The following is a 16341-nucleotide window of genomic DNA, read 5'->3' as shown; positions in this document are numbered from 1 at the left end:
ACCATTTCATCAAGATTTGTAAGGTATTTATCATCTGCCAAGTTACTCGGTTTCAAATTTTGCAAACCCTAGATATATGTAATGGCCTCTAGTTCTTCTAAAGTGAAAGGTGTAGAGGGAAAAGAGGTTTTAAATGTTCAATTAATAAGAAATGAGATTAAACAACCTATTTTCAAGGCTATTCCAGACATAGCATAGAAGTAGGATCCCTCTGATGCATTGTCTATGATACCACCACAAGTCTTAATGATTCAAGATGTCATGAATTGTTACACTTGTAAGATTGCAAGAATAGGTGACATGGAAATTAGAGAAGAATATTGAAGATCATGTGAAAATGGAGCATTCAAGGAAGAATATAATATTTTCAGAAAAAAAGGTTTAACTCATGCCCTAGATTTTCCAAATATCTTTAAAACTAAGTGGATTAGGATTATCTTAAGAAAAATTCATGATAGCTCAATATGGTTAGAGAATGGGCTAGTTAAAATCACAAAGGAAATATTTCATAGGGTAATAGGGTATCCAATGCTAGATCAGCGAAAGACTATGAGAAGTGAGTCAAAGGAAATCATTGAAATGAACACAGGGGTCGTATGGAAAAAAGGGGAATGCTAATTGACACAATCACATATCCCTTGATAACTTTTACAGTGAGGGTAATAGAACATAAGTTTTATTAGGGAAGTAGATTAAATTGTGTACCTTGAATTGCAATGGATATAGGCTATGAAATTATGAAGAAAGATCATACTAATGATCTTGTTGAGTTACAGTTGTAGAAATTGATTGAAAATATGGGAGAGATAAGGAAAACAAAGAGTGCTCAGTGTAAATTTGGATCTATTTTGGTATGTATTTTCTTCTATGTATCGAGTACATTTCCTATATTTGGTAAGGTTGCATAGAAGAAAAATAGATCAATTGTTGTATATATAGGAGAATTCACTGAATAATTAGATGATAACTTTGAGTCAGTAATGACTAGTTATTTCGAGGATTGTAAACAATCTATGAAGAAGAGATTGAGGATACCTATCTTGCTAGTGGAGAAACATTATGATGATGTTTTCTTTCTAGTAGATACTGATCACACATATGTACAAGAAACAATTCCTAGGGTGATATGGCTAAGGAAATTAGGATATAAGATCAATGTTGATTTGGCTTCTATAGTAATCATGACATTACCTATAGAATAAGTGGAAAATGAAGCCCAAGCTTTTGGAAATTATGACTTGGCCAAATCAAAAAAGACCATGGAATTGAAGAATGTCTTTTTAATTAGGAAGAAGAACAAATTGGTAAAGAAACTGAAAGAAAAGTTTGGTGAAGGAGCAAAGGAAGAGGAAGAAGAGGAAGAAGAAGAAGAAGAAGACACACAGGCTCAAGCACGCTAGTACTGACAAAAGCTCAAGGAGAAGATCAACAAGAAGAGGAAATAGAAATGAAAGAAGTTGCCAAGGGAGAAGAAGCAAAGTAAGCACCTATTCCTACTGACACAAAGAAAATAAAGGAAAAGACACAAGTAGTGACAAAACAAAAGAAGGTTGCAAAACCAAGCTAGCGTAAAACAATAAAACCCACCACAAAGGCTAGTGAAAGAGTCATTGCATAGAAGGCTAAATAGGTAGCCAAGCCTAAGGAGCATGAAGGTGGAGCACATAAAATATCAAGAAGAAAGTATGTTACTTAGCTTGAATGTAATGAGGAAATACTGAATCTGATGACAACAACCAATTCCAAGTGGTGAATCATAATCCCTCCTTAGACCTAGATAATTTATGTTAGAACATTAGAAACAATGGTTATTTTTTAGGTTTCTCTCACATTAAATTTGATAACCTTGGAAAGATTTAGAAGAATCAAGTAGAGAAGGTAATTTATGCCATGATGGCTACTTTTAAGAAAAATCCTCTAGAAATTTCCAACTCCATACCTAAGAGTTTATATGATAGTGTTGAGTAGAAATGACACTATTGTTTAGAAACAGAGAAGTGATTTAGGGAGACAAACCTCACTCAAGTTGTGTTAGAACTTAGAAAAGCACAAATGTCTAAATCCATAAAGAAATATTTTGTGAAACTTTTACCCAAGAATAGGGCATTTAACATATTATAGAACAACATAGAGGATGTTGTACTAAAGTCCAAAAAAATGTGGAAGATTACATATGGACTAGCCGTAGCTAAAGATGATGAATAAAAACCCATCGAGGTAGAAGCTAATGAAGAAGATGAAAATGAATAAGTCATAGTTAAGGGAGGAAATGATATGAATATTGATGATCAGGGAAAAACTGGGGAAGAGAAGCAACCAGATCAGGGTATACAAGGTACATAAATGCAGAGTGCTAGCCCTCCACGAGTGATAAGTGCAAGTACTAAACTATCATAGTAAAGGATTTTTTTGATCCTACTAATCATAACATCAATCCCCTAATAGAGGAAGATTTTAAAAGTATACTTATCCAATCTATTCTACAAGCCAAATTATGTGACAACCCTATATTGGTAAGTGTATATGAAATTTAGAAGTCAGAGGCTATGACTACAGGGGAGGAAGTGAAAACATAAGAAACACCTATAATCACTCCTCAAGTCACAAGTGTACAACCTTCAAAACCCTTAGTTGTATATCAAAGGAATGGAATAATAGGGTGCACTGTTAGTACACTCATGGAAAGCACTTTAGTCTCAAAAAATGTACAAGAATTTGTAATAGACAAGGTTGAGATAGTTGGAGAAGACAAGGTGGAAACACTAGTAAATAATGGTACACAAAGACAAATAGGAGATTTAGATGAACCCATACCTCCAACACAAGATCAAGGTGCAACTAAAATCAAAGAGGTAGAAAAGGAGAAGTCTAAAGAGACAAATAAGACACCCAAGCCAAAGGAGCAAGTAGCAATTCAAGTATTGGTGATATTACCATAATCAAGAACTCCTTCTAGTCAAACTCTTCAGAGGCCGACCATAGATGCTACACCATTGCAATTCTCAATATTGAGTCCTAGTTCATCTAAAGAAAAAGATGTAATTACTTATGGATATTTTATCCTAGATGAAGAAATTATATTACCCAAGTTTGACTATGTATCAATAAAAATTGAGTAGATGGGTATAATACAAGAGGCCCTAACAAGGAAGAATCATCAAGAATTTCTCAAAAGGGAGTATAGGCTGAAGCAATCTTTGATTGAGATCAAAGACAATTTTGTAGATGCATTCATTCTGCCTACTTTAGATGAGTCAAAGCCTATAATTTAACAATTGACCAACATAGTGGAAAGAGTAAGTGACCAAGACCTAGATATTAATGTCAAATTATTAGAATGATTAGAGAAGATGTTTCAAAATAACATGAATGAGAAGATATCTAGTGATATTTCACTAACATAGGATGCATTGGAAACTAAGATAGATAGTGTGAATAAGGTACTAGAGAACATTTGCTCTTTGTACACTAAATTGTGTAATCCTACACTCTTCACACAAGAGATAAGGAATCATGTCCTAAGTTTGGAGAGTCAAATGTAGTCATTGAGTGATTGAAATTACCCATCACCCCATCTCAAAGTAAAAAACACTTTAGGACCCTCTTGTAATCCCAAATTTAGTCAACAACATTACAAGCAGAAGAAGCCAATATTAGGGCTAAACTAATCAACATCTAGTCTACATTGACTCCTCACATAAAGATTTTACACAAGGAGCTAGGCTATGCAAAAAAAGTTATGAAGAAGGACTCCAATATTTCTACATTAGATGACTTAGTACACCTTCCTTTTGAGTTGGCCATCCAAATTAAGTCTTTTGAGGTAGCATGTGATAATTGGGATATAGCTCTTAAAATTATACTTGAGGTCTACAAATCCTTTTTGGAAAAATACATTATTAGTGTATAACCCATTGACATCAGTGTCAAAAAGGAGTAAAAGAAAAGGGTGAGCAAGAATGGTTGAGTAAGAGTAAGTGTGAGAGTAAGCAAGCAGTAAATAGAGAAAGAGCATCACTAATGAAAGAGTATTAGTTGATACAAATCTACTCAATAGGAGTGTTGGTCTGACTTTTTGTGTAGTAGAAGTTTTCAGTTAAATCATAGAAAAGTCAAATGTTCTATTCCTAAGTGAAGCATAGGGTTTTGGATAAATCATCCATAAGAAATAATCATCATATAAACCCTATATCATCTCTATTCATAAATGGTCGGGCGCAAAAATTTTAAATTTTCAAAAGAGACGAATATGCTGTTACATTCCTTTTCTTTTCTCTCGGGTTACCTTTCTTCCTATTTGTCCCAACCAACAAATCCGACTCGATCTACCGTTGGCGTTACCTCACTATGACAAGTTACATGCTTATTAAGTATAGCGAGGTAACGAGTATTGAGTATTTTAAGCGGTGGGACCGTAAAGTGAAGATACGGTGATGGGAGATTTTCTTATTAAATGATTTATTGTGCAGGTACACTTTGCAAGTTACCATCCAAAAAGGATAGGGACCCACTAGAATATTTGACATCAGAGCCAGAATGATGGTTTTTTTGGACGTTCTGCCACCTCGCTATCAGAAAATTCAGGAACTTCACCGTTAGCGAAGTAGCGAGGCCATGTGAAAATCTGCAGATGATGACATTTCATCTTGCTTGTATCATAATTACACCAGGTGGCATGACCAGTCATAAATACCATTGTCAGAATCAATTTTTAATTGACAGAAGTGATTGCTAGGTAACCCTTGCATTTTCCGGCACGAAATCCTTTTAAGTGCCGGAGCTCGCTACCTCGCTATCAAAAAATTCAGGTGCTTCACCGTTAGCGAGTTAGCGAGGCCTCGTAAATTGGTAAAAGATCGGCAAGATCTTTGGCGATGTGGAATGACAGATGACTATGATAAATTTTGACATGTGCCAACTATGCAGAGATCCGATTCTCATTAATGCCTATCTGACTGAATGTATAGAAAATCTTGAACGTCAGCTTGAAGTGGATCAACGAAGCTTGCTACCTCGCTATGACAAGTTGCATGCTTGTTAAGCCATGCGACATCGCAAATATAAATCAGGAGATCTTGTGTTTCTTCTTCACCTTTGATTTGGTAAGTGATCAACGATTGTCGTCTCCTTGCTATGAAGAGTTGCAAGGGAGATAATTATAGCGACATAGCGAGTTGGGCCTACCACCTTCCTTCTTAAGAAGCCCTGTAGCATATCTTTCGATCATTTCTGGATTTGATCAACGATTGTCACCGCTTCACCATGGCAAGGTGCTCGTTCTTTATGCATAACGAAGTAGCGACATGCTGACATGTGTTCTCCGTCGTCAGTGGGTCCAAATATAAGCGCCATCAAAGAAAGAATTATGTACATGGAAAGTTTCTCATTGGGTAAAATAACTGACATGGAAAATATAACTCCTAGTTGTTCTCTCTGTACCACATGATCGTAGGATCTTTGAAGATCGACGACGCAGCTTTAAATGAAAAATGTAGTGCCACTCTCTGTATTAATTAGACAAGAAGGCTTCGTCCATGAAGAAAAATAGAGTATAATACAGAGAGATTTCATCAGTTTCATTTCACGCAAGAAAAGATTTGGAGCCATTCTTGTGCAGAAGCCATTACTGAAAGAAAAGCGTGCCAAGGTTTGATAAAAATTGTCAAGTTTTCTGTTCGTGGAAAATTTGCAGGAATACAGAGGAAAATAGAGACAGAATTCAAGTAAGCAAAACTACCATCATCTTTGTGAGCTTTTAAGTTCTAAAAGGATAGCCCAAGATGCCTCCGAAGAAGGGATTTTTAGGTGCAATAAACTACTTGGATAGAAATGTGCATGATGATTTGCTTGAGTTACTTCCTGAGTCTACTGTAGAAACGATGCAAGTTAAGAGGTTAACCTCACTAAACCCTAGGCTAAGGATAGCTGATGGATTGTATAATAAGGGTAATTGGGTTTAGGATGCTCAAACTTCTCAAACTGGTTTGAGTTTATTCAAAAAATAGTTTGCAGAAAGGAAGTTATATGCCCCTCATGCCAATATATGGAATTTTGATCTTGGAAAGCTTGTTGTCCCCAGTATGTTTATGGATTTTGACCTGCTTGAAGCTATAGCAAAAAATTATGACCAAGCCACTAAGGTAGTGAGAAGAATGGATGGTGAGGCTTTAGTTACCATCAGTCCCGAGGAGATTAGGAAGGTTTTCAGTCTAGGACCTCTCACCATGTATCATGTGCCCATTAATTTGATAGAGTTAGAAAAAGAATATATATCCAAAAGGGATGTAGTTAGACAGGGTGCACTGAAAGCCCACATAGGCTGGATTAGAGGCCTCCCAACCATAACATCGTCTTCTAAAGAACCATTCAAGAAATCATGCTTTAATGCAAGGGTAGTAGAGATATATAGGACCCTGTGCAGAGTCTTTGGAGAGGGCGAAGAAGATTTTATTCCGGTGAGCTTCATGTATATGATCACCCAAATCTCCTCTTTTGGTGTGGAAATAATTTTTGATTTTGCATCTTACTTGGCTAATGAGATTCACCAGGGATTGGTGGGGATTACAAAGGGCAAGGTGGAAAAGGTTTGGGGTCAGTACTCCCTATTGATGCATATGTTTATTTTTAAAGGGGCCACTTATTTTGGTAAAGAAATGGTTTTAAATAGGGAACAAGAGGGGGAGGCACTGCCAGTCCAATTATGGAGTGCAGACATGACTTGGGAAGCAGAAAATGCTAGCTTTATTAGATTTGATAGGCACTTTGCCTCCAAACTAAGATGCCTCATATTGAGTGATAATCACAGAATTCCTAAGGCATTAATGCATCTTGTTAGGCCTATGAAAAAACCCCATAATCTAAAAGTTTCACATAATTGGGGAGATATTATCCCATATTCAGTCTCAACTGTCATCAGGGTCTATGGATTCAAAGGAACACCCCATGTACTAACCTATCGGGTACCTTTAAAGGTAGGGATAGCTGAATTTTTGTGGCAGTTGGGAGGAGTGGAGGAGGCCTTTTTGCACAAAAGGGGGACAGGATCAATTTTTCCTACTTGCACTATAGCCCACCAGTTTGTGATAACTAAAGAAGGGTGGGTCTTTCTCCACAAAATTTTGGATCAATATAAGATGGCAGTGTCTCATGCTCATTTTTGTGATACAGAAGGTTTCTTTAACTCTGCTCTTAGATTTAGAATCAAGCTTCGTCCAGTTCAGCATGAATTCTATTTTCCTGAAGATATAATAAGAAATGAATATTCTCTCCATGAGCAAGAAATAAAGAAAGAAAAATGGAGAGTCTATTCAAAAGTTTTGGAATTCATTAATTATTTTGACAAAGATTACAGTCCTCTCAGTAATGCTGCAACCAACGCAGATAAGATAAATAAGCTCATGAGTACTTTCTCTGAGATAATGGAAGTAATGAATGAGAAGAAAAAGAATTTTATTGATTCTTTTCCAAATAAAGCCAGAGAGGTTATGAGAAAATTGGGTTTCACCCCCAACATTGGAATGGGTCCACTGGTGGTACGAAAGAAGACAGGATATACTATTGTTCGGCAGCAGGTGCCCATTGTACACAAAGAAAAAGAGATAGTTGAATCCACCAGTACTGTCCTGGAAGAAAGACCCCCTAAATCTTCTCCCAAAAGAAGAAAAATAATAAGGGAGGAAGAGTCCCCTGATGAAGGTTACTCACCTTCTCAAACCCCAATGAGAATTGAGGAAGAGCAGCTCACCAATGAGCAATTCAAACAAATGGGGTCACAAGGAGAAATTTTTGTTACACAAGCAGAAATTGATGAAGGGAACCCCCAGGAACCTCTTGTGCCAAGTTTTGAATTAACTATAGTAGATTTCAGAGGAAGGGAATTGGACCCTATTTTGGAACAAGCCAGTCAGCATTTTTTGTCTGATAATAGTTTTGTAAGATCTAGGGCTTTCCATCAGTTTGCATGGAGGGTAAACATGCACATTTTTTAGCAAAGGTGTAAGAATATGAAAATAGAACATCTAGAAATGTATGAGGCCTCCATCCAAAATCAAATAAAGGAACAAATGGTGCAAGAGTTCCAAAATATAACCCTTGATGAGGGTAGACAGATGGTAAAAAATGCTAATGTTTTATTATTGCCCAATTGGGATATTGATAATGCATTAATTTTTAATTCTGTATCAAATAATTTAGGACTCCAGGATCCAAATAAAGAGGAATTCTTGGGTACAACATTCAGCAATGATCAAGATGCCCTTGTTATGTGGTCCTTGAGAAGAGGATCCAAGACTACTTCATCACAGCCTGATGATCCAGGACTAACAGGGAGTATCATTGTAAGGAGAGTTGCTGATACTTCAAATGTACAGGCAGCCCACATGAATGTGGATTACTCTAAATTTTCCTTGGCTACTAGGAAAAGAGAAGAGATGGAAATTATTGATATGCACAATAAATATGAAATAGTGGTGGATGCTTATAATCAAGAGGTAAAAAGGAGAATTGAGCTAGAAAATAGGGTATCTCAATTCGAGAAGATACTTGGAAAGAGGAAAGTGGGAGAATCCAGTACACTAAGAATTTCATATCCTCCACAGTCATCTGTTGGATTAACCCCTATTATTGAGATACCTGACACCCCTGAAAGACCCCAATTCTATACTGCAGAGGAATTTGAAGTAGAAAAACCCAAATTACATGAATGGCAGATAGAATTTAGAAATCAGCAGGAAGAGAAATGGAAGTAGGGTGTCACATATTTGAGGGATAAAATACAATGGTCAACTTTTTATGATCAGTTGACAAGGATTGTAACCCTCATGGATGAGTTGAATAAAGAAAAGGATGGACTAGATTCTCTTACACAGAAATGGAGACAGAGAAATAATGATGTTACAATTATATGTATATCTACAGTCCAAATGCCTTATCATCAGGTTGAAAAGATTTTTGATTTATTGAATAAGTTAGAAAATTTTGAAAATGAAAGAGATTCTTTATAGAGAAGATTAATACTCTGTTTTTCAAAATATCTTGTTGAAAAATTCACCCTATTTCCTTGTGCTTTAGAATCTGTTGATACAATAAAGGAAAAAGAAAAATGGAAAAGGGAAATGGATGATTTATTCGATAACAGAATAATAAACATCATCAGTGAGACTGGCCATTGGTTTTGGGTAAAGACAAACGAGGAGCTGGTAAAAGTACAATTTTACTATACTGCTATGATAAAAGAATTTGATTATTTAGAGAAAAATGCAAATTCTTTAATAAAGATACAAAGAGAAACTCTAAGTTTTGATTGGCCAGATGATGATACTTTTAATAAGTGGAAAAATCAGTTTAGTGAACAGATGTCAGGAGACAATGAAGAAGAAAATACAAAAGTAATAGTTACCCTTGTAATTAGCAACGATGACATGGAAAATCTCCAGGTTAAAGTTAGTTTGCAAGTAACAGAAGAGGATACATCACTTACAGACCTCATGGGTATGTACTCCGAAAGTGAAGAATGATTGTAAGGTTAGATCGTGCTCTTGTCTCAACAATTCAGAAGCATAACAGAAAGGAACCCGCCAAGAAATGTTGTTAATTTTTTTGTTATTTTGTTTTTGTCTTTCTTTTGAAAGGACACCTGTCACCTTCTTTAGCCTGAAGCTTGTTGCATCTCACACTATTTAAGTGAGATCCCAAGGCTAAAGAATGGTTCGATTTTTGTTTTTACTAAGTATTGTGCTTAGTTCTGTTTTTGGTCCAAACATTTGGAAAGCAAGTTTGTAGTATACTTTTTTGTCAAAATTTCTGAGATATAGATGAATGTAGAAAGAACTGTGCTTCTTTTCTGAAGGTCTTTCTGGGTCTATTGTAAAGGATATACCATTTTCAAAGGAAATGAATACAAATTATGAACTGTCCCCATAACAGTTCTTTCTAAATTTTGTCTCCTTTTAAATACTTAGCTACCTTGATGTTGTGTGAGTAAAAGCTTATGCAATTGATTGCAATATAGTAAGGTTGTACATCCATTTGTTATTTTTGTTAATTCAATGGATTAAATAAAGGCTTTGATGAATGTGATGAGGTTGCTTAGGTGTTAAAAAGGATTTTTGAATGATAAATTCTGGTAAGAATTGCTGATAAGAATTTGTTGCAAAGCAACAAATTAGATCTAAGAATTTACTATAGACTCTGAATCCCCAATGGATTAGGCATTGATCGAAAGTATTTCAGCCAAAAGAGAAGTATATTATGACTGGTTTTTTCAAAGTACATCATAAAATAAATTTTTACTTTTATTTCCTATAAGATATTCGAAGTTGGCCAGCACTTGCCTGCATGAATCGTTTTAGCTTCATTTAGCCATTGTTGTTGAAAACATCTGCAGAGCTATAGAAGATTTCTTGGCCATATCTGTTCAAGGGATGTGTTTACCAATTCAGTAAGAGTTACGTATATGTTTGAGGATTTAGAAATGAGAATCAAAATGAAACTAAGAATAATTCTCATACAATTGTTCCATTTTTGAACCATCCCCGGGTACACCCGCCCTGGTTTTTACAAAGCCAAAAGAGTAGAAAACCGTTTAAGGTTTTGTTGAAGTTGGGTCTTAGTACTTTGCATATGCAAGTGATAATGAGAATTAGCTATTCTTTAGGTTGTGTATGTACTGATATCTAGGTATTAAGCCTTTTTTCTCTTAGTAGTTTTAGCACTATTTTAACATCATATTAAAACTCCAACAAAATGGAAACTCCGCTGGGGAGCTGTCTAACACATCTGTAAAAAGTACTACAGTTGTCTTTAGTCTTACTGTGTATGTGTGTGTCGTGTGATCTTTATTTTTCCCGTGGTTATAAGGGAATCTTTAGTATCAAACCTTGAGGATTTAAAAGAGATATAACCCAAGTACCATTGCTACACACTGACGCATCCAACTTATTCAAGTGTCTTATCTAACAAGCAAGAGTTGCAGTCTTACAACATCAGTGATTGGTCTATCTGTGCTGTATTTTTGTTCCTACTTGTGTATTGTTTTCTTTCTGTCAGTAAAAGTGTTATTATATTTTTCCCGAAAGAGGGTGGCGACTCGGTCAAGGTTTTGAAGCTAGTGCTTATTGTAACAAAAGAAGAATATGGCTGACAAGAGAAAAAAACACAAGGGCTTACATAAGAGCTAATCCTGATGTATCAATGTATACTGATCTACCCCAAGGTGGTAGGAAGAACCAAAATAAGAAAAGAACAGATCCAAATCCTACTTGGAAGCCTAGAGGTAATGCCTCTGTAAATTCCCATTATCAACCAATAATAGCAAGAGAGTCATCTTCGCTTAGCTCTGAATCCGAAAATATAAGACTCTTAGGAGGTATTTTCAGTACCCCATTACCAAATGAGAGAGTTTTTCAAGACAAAGATGTATCTACTATGGGAATTGCTTCATTTAGACCAGAGCATGTAGCAGATATAAATTGTAGGATAGGATTTAGGAGTTCATCGGATAATCCTTTTAATCCCAGAGTAGCCCCTTATATGGAACCAAACCTTATAGATCTAGATGACCCTGCTGATTCCGAGGCAACCTCTGCTGACTCTAAAGAAGTGCAATCTGAAATAGGATTTTTCAAGAAATGGATTGCTGAGGAAGAAGCTAAATGCATCCATCTTGAAAAGGAGAGGGAGAGAGCCACTTTGGATGCAATAATAGAAAGAGATACTCTGCTAAGAAGGATGGCTGCTTTGAAAGAGCAAAATAAAAAATTAGAAGAGAATACCCCCACTCTCCATCAGGATTTCTTTGGAGATGTTGATAATCTAAGAGCTAAAGTTCAACAATAGGAGAAACACCTAAATCAAAGGCAAGAACCAATTATTACTCAAGTTCAAGATTATAAACCCATTCAAGTTGATCCAGTAGAGCCCACTAGAATAGTTCCAGATAAAGGGAAAGGCAAGGCTATAGGAATCCAAATAAATGATCCTCAAGCTATACCGAGAAAACCTATACAACCCTCCATATCTAAACTAGATCTAGATCTAGAGAAGGCTCAAAAAGAGAGGGAAGACCTTGCAAAAGAACTTGAGAAGGGTGAAAATGAAGCTCAGGCTACAAAAACTAGAAGGAAAATCCAATTCATAAAGTCTAATTCTGCATTGAATTCATGGCCTAGTTTGTCTATCCCACCTACAAATCCTGCACCAGTTAGTGGTCCCATAATCCCGACTCAGAGAGTACCCCAATCTGCTCCTAGTTCATCTTCCAATGTTGGCACTCAAGTCCCATTTGTCCCACCACAGCTATCCCAAGCTGCTCCCCTGAGTCAAGCTAATACAACTAGTACTTCTAATGTTCCTAGTTTCTAGAAGAAACCTATATACCTCGAAAAATATAGACAAATATAATTTGCCAGTATTCCTGGTGCCCCCCATCCCATATCTTTTGATTTAAGGGATAAAGTGGTTAAGTTTTCTGGAAATAATGCTGTTACTGGTGAAGAACATTTGAGAATTTTCATTGACATGCTGAATGATTATGAAGTTGAACATGAGGACATGGTGATGAAATTATTTGTGCATTCACTCATAGAGGATGCAAGGGATTGGTTCAGAAGGTTGCCTGATGATAGTATTACTTCATGGAGTGATTTGGAGAAATTGTTCAAAGAGCAATATGGGGACAATACTAATGCAGGATTCATGTTGAATGAGTTCAACAATATAAAAAAGAATCCAAATGAATCCACATTTGATTTCAATGTGAGATTTCAAAAGGGGATGTACAAACTTTTTCAGTTTATGAGGTTAAATGAAGACGTCTATCTCACAACCTATTTCAATGCTTTTGATAGCAAAATGGCCTACCAACTGAGAGATAAGGATCCTAAAACTTTAAGAGATGCCTATAGAGTTGCAGTGAATATAGAAAATAATAGAAAGGCATCTAGAAAACTAGGGAGGAGGGATGATCCTAAGCTTTTCAACCCTAAGAATAATAATAAAAGGGAGGGTGACAAAACTCCCATAGGAAAAAAGCCTGAAGAACCTACTATAGGCCATGTTTTAGAAATGCTCAAGAAGATGAATCCCACTATTTTCAATAAGCCAAATGTTACTGAGAGAACCCCTGTGAATAACAAAAATTTCAATAGACAACCTAGGATGCAGAATTACCCTTACACCACTTAGTGGAAAGATGGTAAACCAGTTCCCAACCAGACCCAAAATATGAAAGATAAGGGTACTCCAGACCCCCTGCAAAGGAACACTGTAAATATGAATGATGATGTACCATGGTGCATTATATGCCAATCACCTCATTCTGCTGATTATTGTGTTGTTGCCTAGTCATTCGCCCAAGCTCAAGGAGTGCAAGAAGAAGAAGAAATTGAAGAGAAAAACCATGATGATATAAGCTGCAATATGGTGAACACATGTGATGATTTAATAGATTCTGATTCAGAAGAACCTAAGAATGATGTTACTAGCCAGAGAATTGCTTACCAGTTACATCATCAGCAAATATTTTTAGATGATGAAGAGAATGATATAGATAAGGTATGCAATACATTTTCTGACATAGGTCTCACAAATCTAAGAATCCCCTCTAAGGAGGAAATTGATAGAATTACAGCCAAAATGATTTCACAAGTCCATAGTAATTATAATTTGAGAAATAGAGCAATAAATAATGATGCAGGAAGGCCATCTAGTGTGTTCATCAAAGACACCACTCATAAGACAAATGATCAACACAAGAAAGTCAGTATAGATGTGCCTAAGATCAAGGAGAACAAGGGTCAAAAATGGGAACCAAAGAAGAAGGTTCAATTTCAGATAGGTGAAGCAACAAAGATAGTAGTGCAACTAGAGAAATTAGAACCGGATGTTGTCAAGCAAAAAGTGGTGCTTACTACTCAAAAGACCTCGATTACAGGTACTATTGTAAAACCTACTGTGGTTGAACCTATTGATATGATTGCCATGTTATCTCAAATTACTGTAAAAGTGCCCTTGTCTAAACTTTTTAGAATTGAAGAGCATAAGAATAAGGCTTTGTCATGGTTGGGTGGAATAGCAAACAACAATAGTATTGATGATCAAGCTATAGCCCAACAGACCCCATTAATCATAGAGGACAATGGTATTATATCCCAGATTCCTCAGATGTTTTTAGATGATTCATCAGTTGCATTCATAGAAGATATTGATCCTTTTTTCCTTAGTCTAATCATAAAAGGAAAAACCTTAAAAAATTGTATGATAGACTCTGGAGCTTCCAACACTATAATGCCTTTCAAAGTAATGGAAGCCCTAGGATTGAAGGTGGATACTAAGCAAGGTAGATACCAAGGGATGGATGCTAGAGAGGTTCCAGTAATAGGTACTATAAATGCCTTACCATTCAAACTGGCTACATTTCCTGAGGTAGAATTAACCATGTTTGTCCTTGTGGTAGATATACCTCCACACTACGGGATGCTACTTTCCAGAAAATGGAGTGCTGCCATGGGGGGAAGCCTACAATGTGACCTTACTTATGCCACCTTCCATATAGGGGACAAAGTTGTCAGGGTAAATAGGGAACCAAGGGTTAACCACATCTTAGGTGAAAAAATTGACAAAGATACCACTTGTTTCCTAAACACTGGGATTAATGCTTTCAGGGCTGAATTAATTATTCAGGAAGTGGAAAACTTACCTGCTATCATTGAAAATGAGGTTGAATGTTGCATGAATTCACCAAAATTGTGGACAATGTTCTTTGATGGGGCTAGTTCTAAAGAGGGTGCAAGGGCAGGTGTAGTCTTTGTGTCCCCTGAAAACAACATCTTTAGGTATTCATTCACCTTGAAGTTTTCCTGCACTAATAACATCGCTAAATATGAAGCATTGCTGCTAGGACTCAAAGTGGCCACACACCACAAAATTAAGAAATTGTGTGTCATAGGGGATTCTGAACTAATCATCTCTCAGATCAAAGGAACTTACTCCTCAAAAAATAGGAGATTAAAACAATATAGAAATGCAGTCTGGGATCAAATAGAATTCTTTGATGCATTTGGGATCTCATGGAGAGATAGGACCCAGAATAAGATGGCTGATCTTCTGGCAAATGTAGCCATCAAACCAAAAGAAATATCATTTGTAGGAATCTCCCAGATTGAGGTCCAAAATAGACCTTCTATACCTGACAACATTGAAAATTGGCAGGTGTTTGAAGATGAAAAAGATATTACAAATTTTTTGCTAAATGAAGACAAGTACCATGGTCAGGAGATGGACTACAATGGGCTGATTGAAACCATAAATGGGAAAGAAACCATTTTTGGTCAAGAAATAATACAATTAAAAACAAATAAAATGCCGAAGGGGTTGCTAGTCTTGGAAAATATTTTTGATAGCCAAGACAGAGTAAAATCGGGAGTAAATGACCCCAAACCCTAGGAGCTAGAAGAAATAAATTTGGGTACGGATGAAGTTCCTAAAAGGGTTTACATTGGCCAAGGTTTTCCTGTTGAAATCAGAAAAGCATTGATTGACCTACTTAGAAAGTACAGGCATGTTTTTGCTTCATCATATGATGACCTTAAGGTTTATAGGGAGGATCTTTTCCAGCATGTTATACCGTTGAAGGAAAATGTAAGACCTTTTAGGAAAAAATAGAGGCCAATCAATCCTACCCTTGCCCCAAAAATGCAAGAAGAAATGACAAAGCTGAGAGATGGTGGAATAATCAAACCAATTAGGCATTCCACTTGGGTTTCAAACCTGGTTCCTGTGAGAAAAAAGAATGGAGATATTAGGCTTTGTGTTGATTTTAGAAATCTAAACATTGCATCTCTAAAAGATAATTATGGCTTACCTAATATGGAAGCCATGTTACAACAAGTGACCAGCTCTGAATTGATGTCAATGATGGATGGCTTTTCTGGATATAATCAAGTTCTGGTAAAAGAAAGTGAATAGTTCAAAATAGCCTTCACAACCCCTTGGGGAACATATGTGTATGTGAGGATGCCTTTTGGCTTGATTAATGCAGGAGCTACTTTCCAAAGAGCCATGGATGTAGCATTTCATGAGTATATTGACAAATTTATGGTTGTGTACCTGGATGATCTTATAGCGTATTCTAACAAGGCTGAAGATCACTACAAACACTTGGAAATTTTTTTTATAAAAGCCCTGGAATATGGGGTATCTTTAAACCCAAAGAAATGCTCATTTGGGTTCACAGAAGGAAAGCTATTAGGACACATAGTGTCTAAGGATGGGGTAAAAATAGACCCAGAAAGGGTAATAGCTATTGATAAAGTCCCCAAACCTAAAAATGTGAAAGGTATACAG

General features: G+C 36.3%; 1 pseudogene; it reads left to right on the top strand.

Annotated features, from left to right (window-relative positions):
- Positions 1-2274: 2274 nt before the first annotated feature.
- Positions 2275-16341, top strand: part of LOC149560524 (potassium channel KAT3-like) — a 146492-nt pseudogene continuing 132425 nt past the window's right edge.

The sequence above is a fragment of the Cupressus sempervirens genome, chromosome 4 (genome assembly GCF_028749045.1).
Source record: "Cupressus sempervirens isolate cs-2001-9-10 chromosome 4, ASM2874904v1, whole genome shotgun sequence".
In the NCBI taxonomy this organism is placed as follows: domain Eukaryota; kingdom Viridiplantae; phylum Streptophyta; class Pinopsida; order Cupressales; family Cupressaceae; genus Cupressus; species Cupressus sempervirens.
The sequence above is the reverse complement of the archived record's forward strand: the minus strand, read 5'-3'. Positions and strand labels throughout refer to the sequence as shown.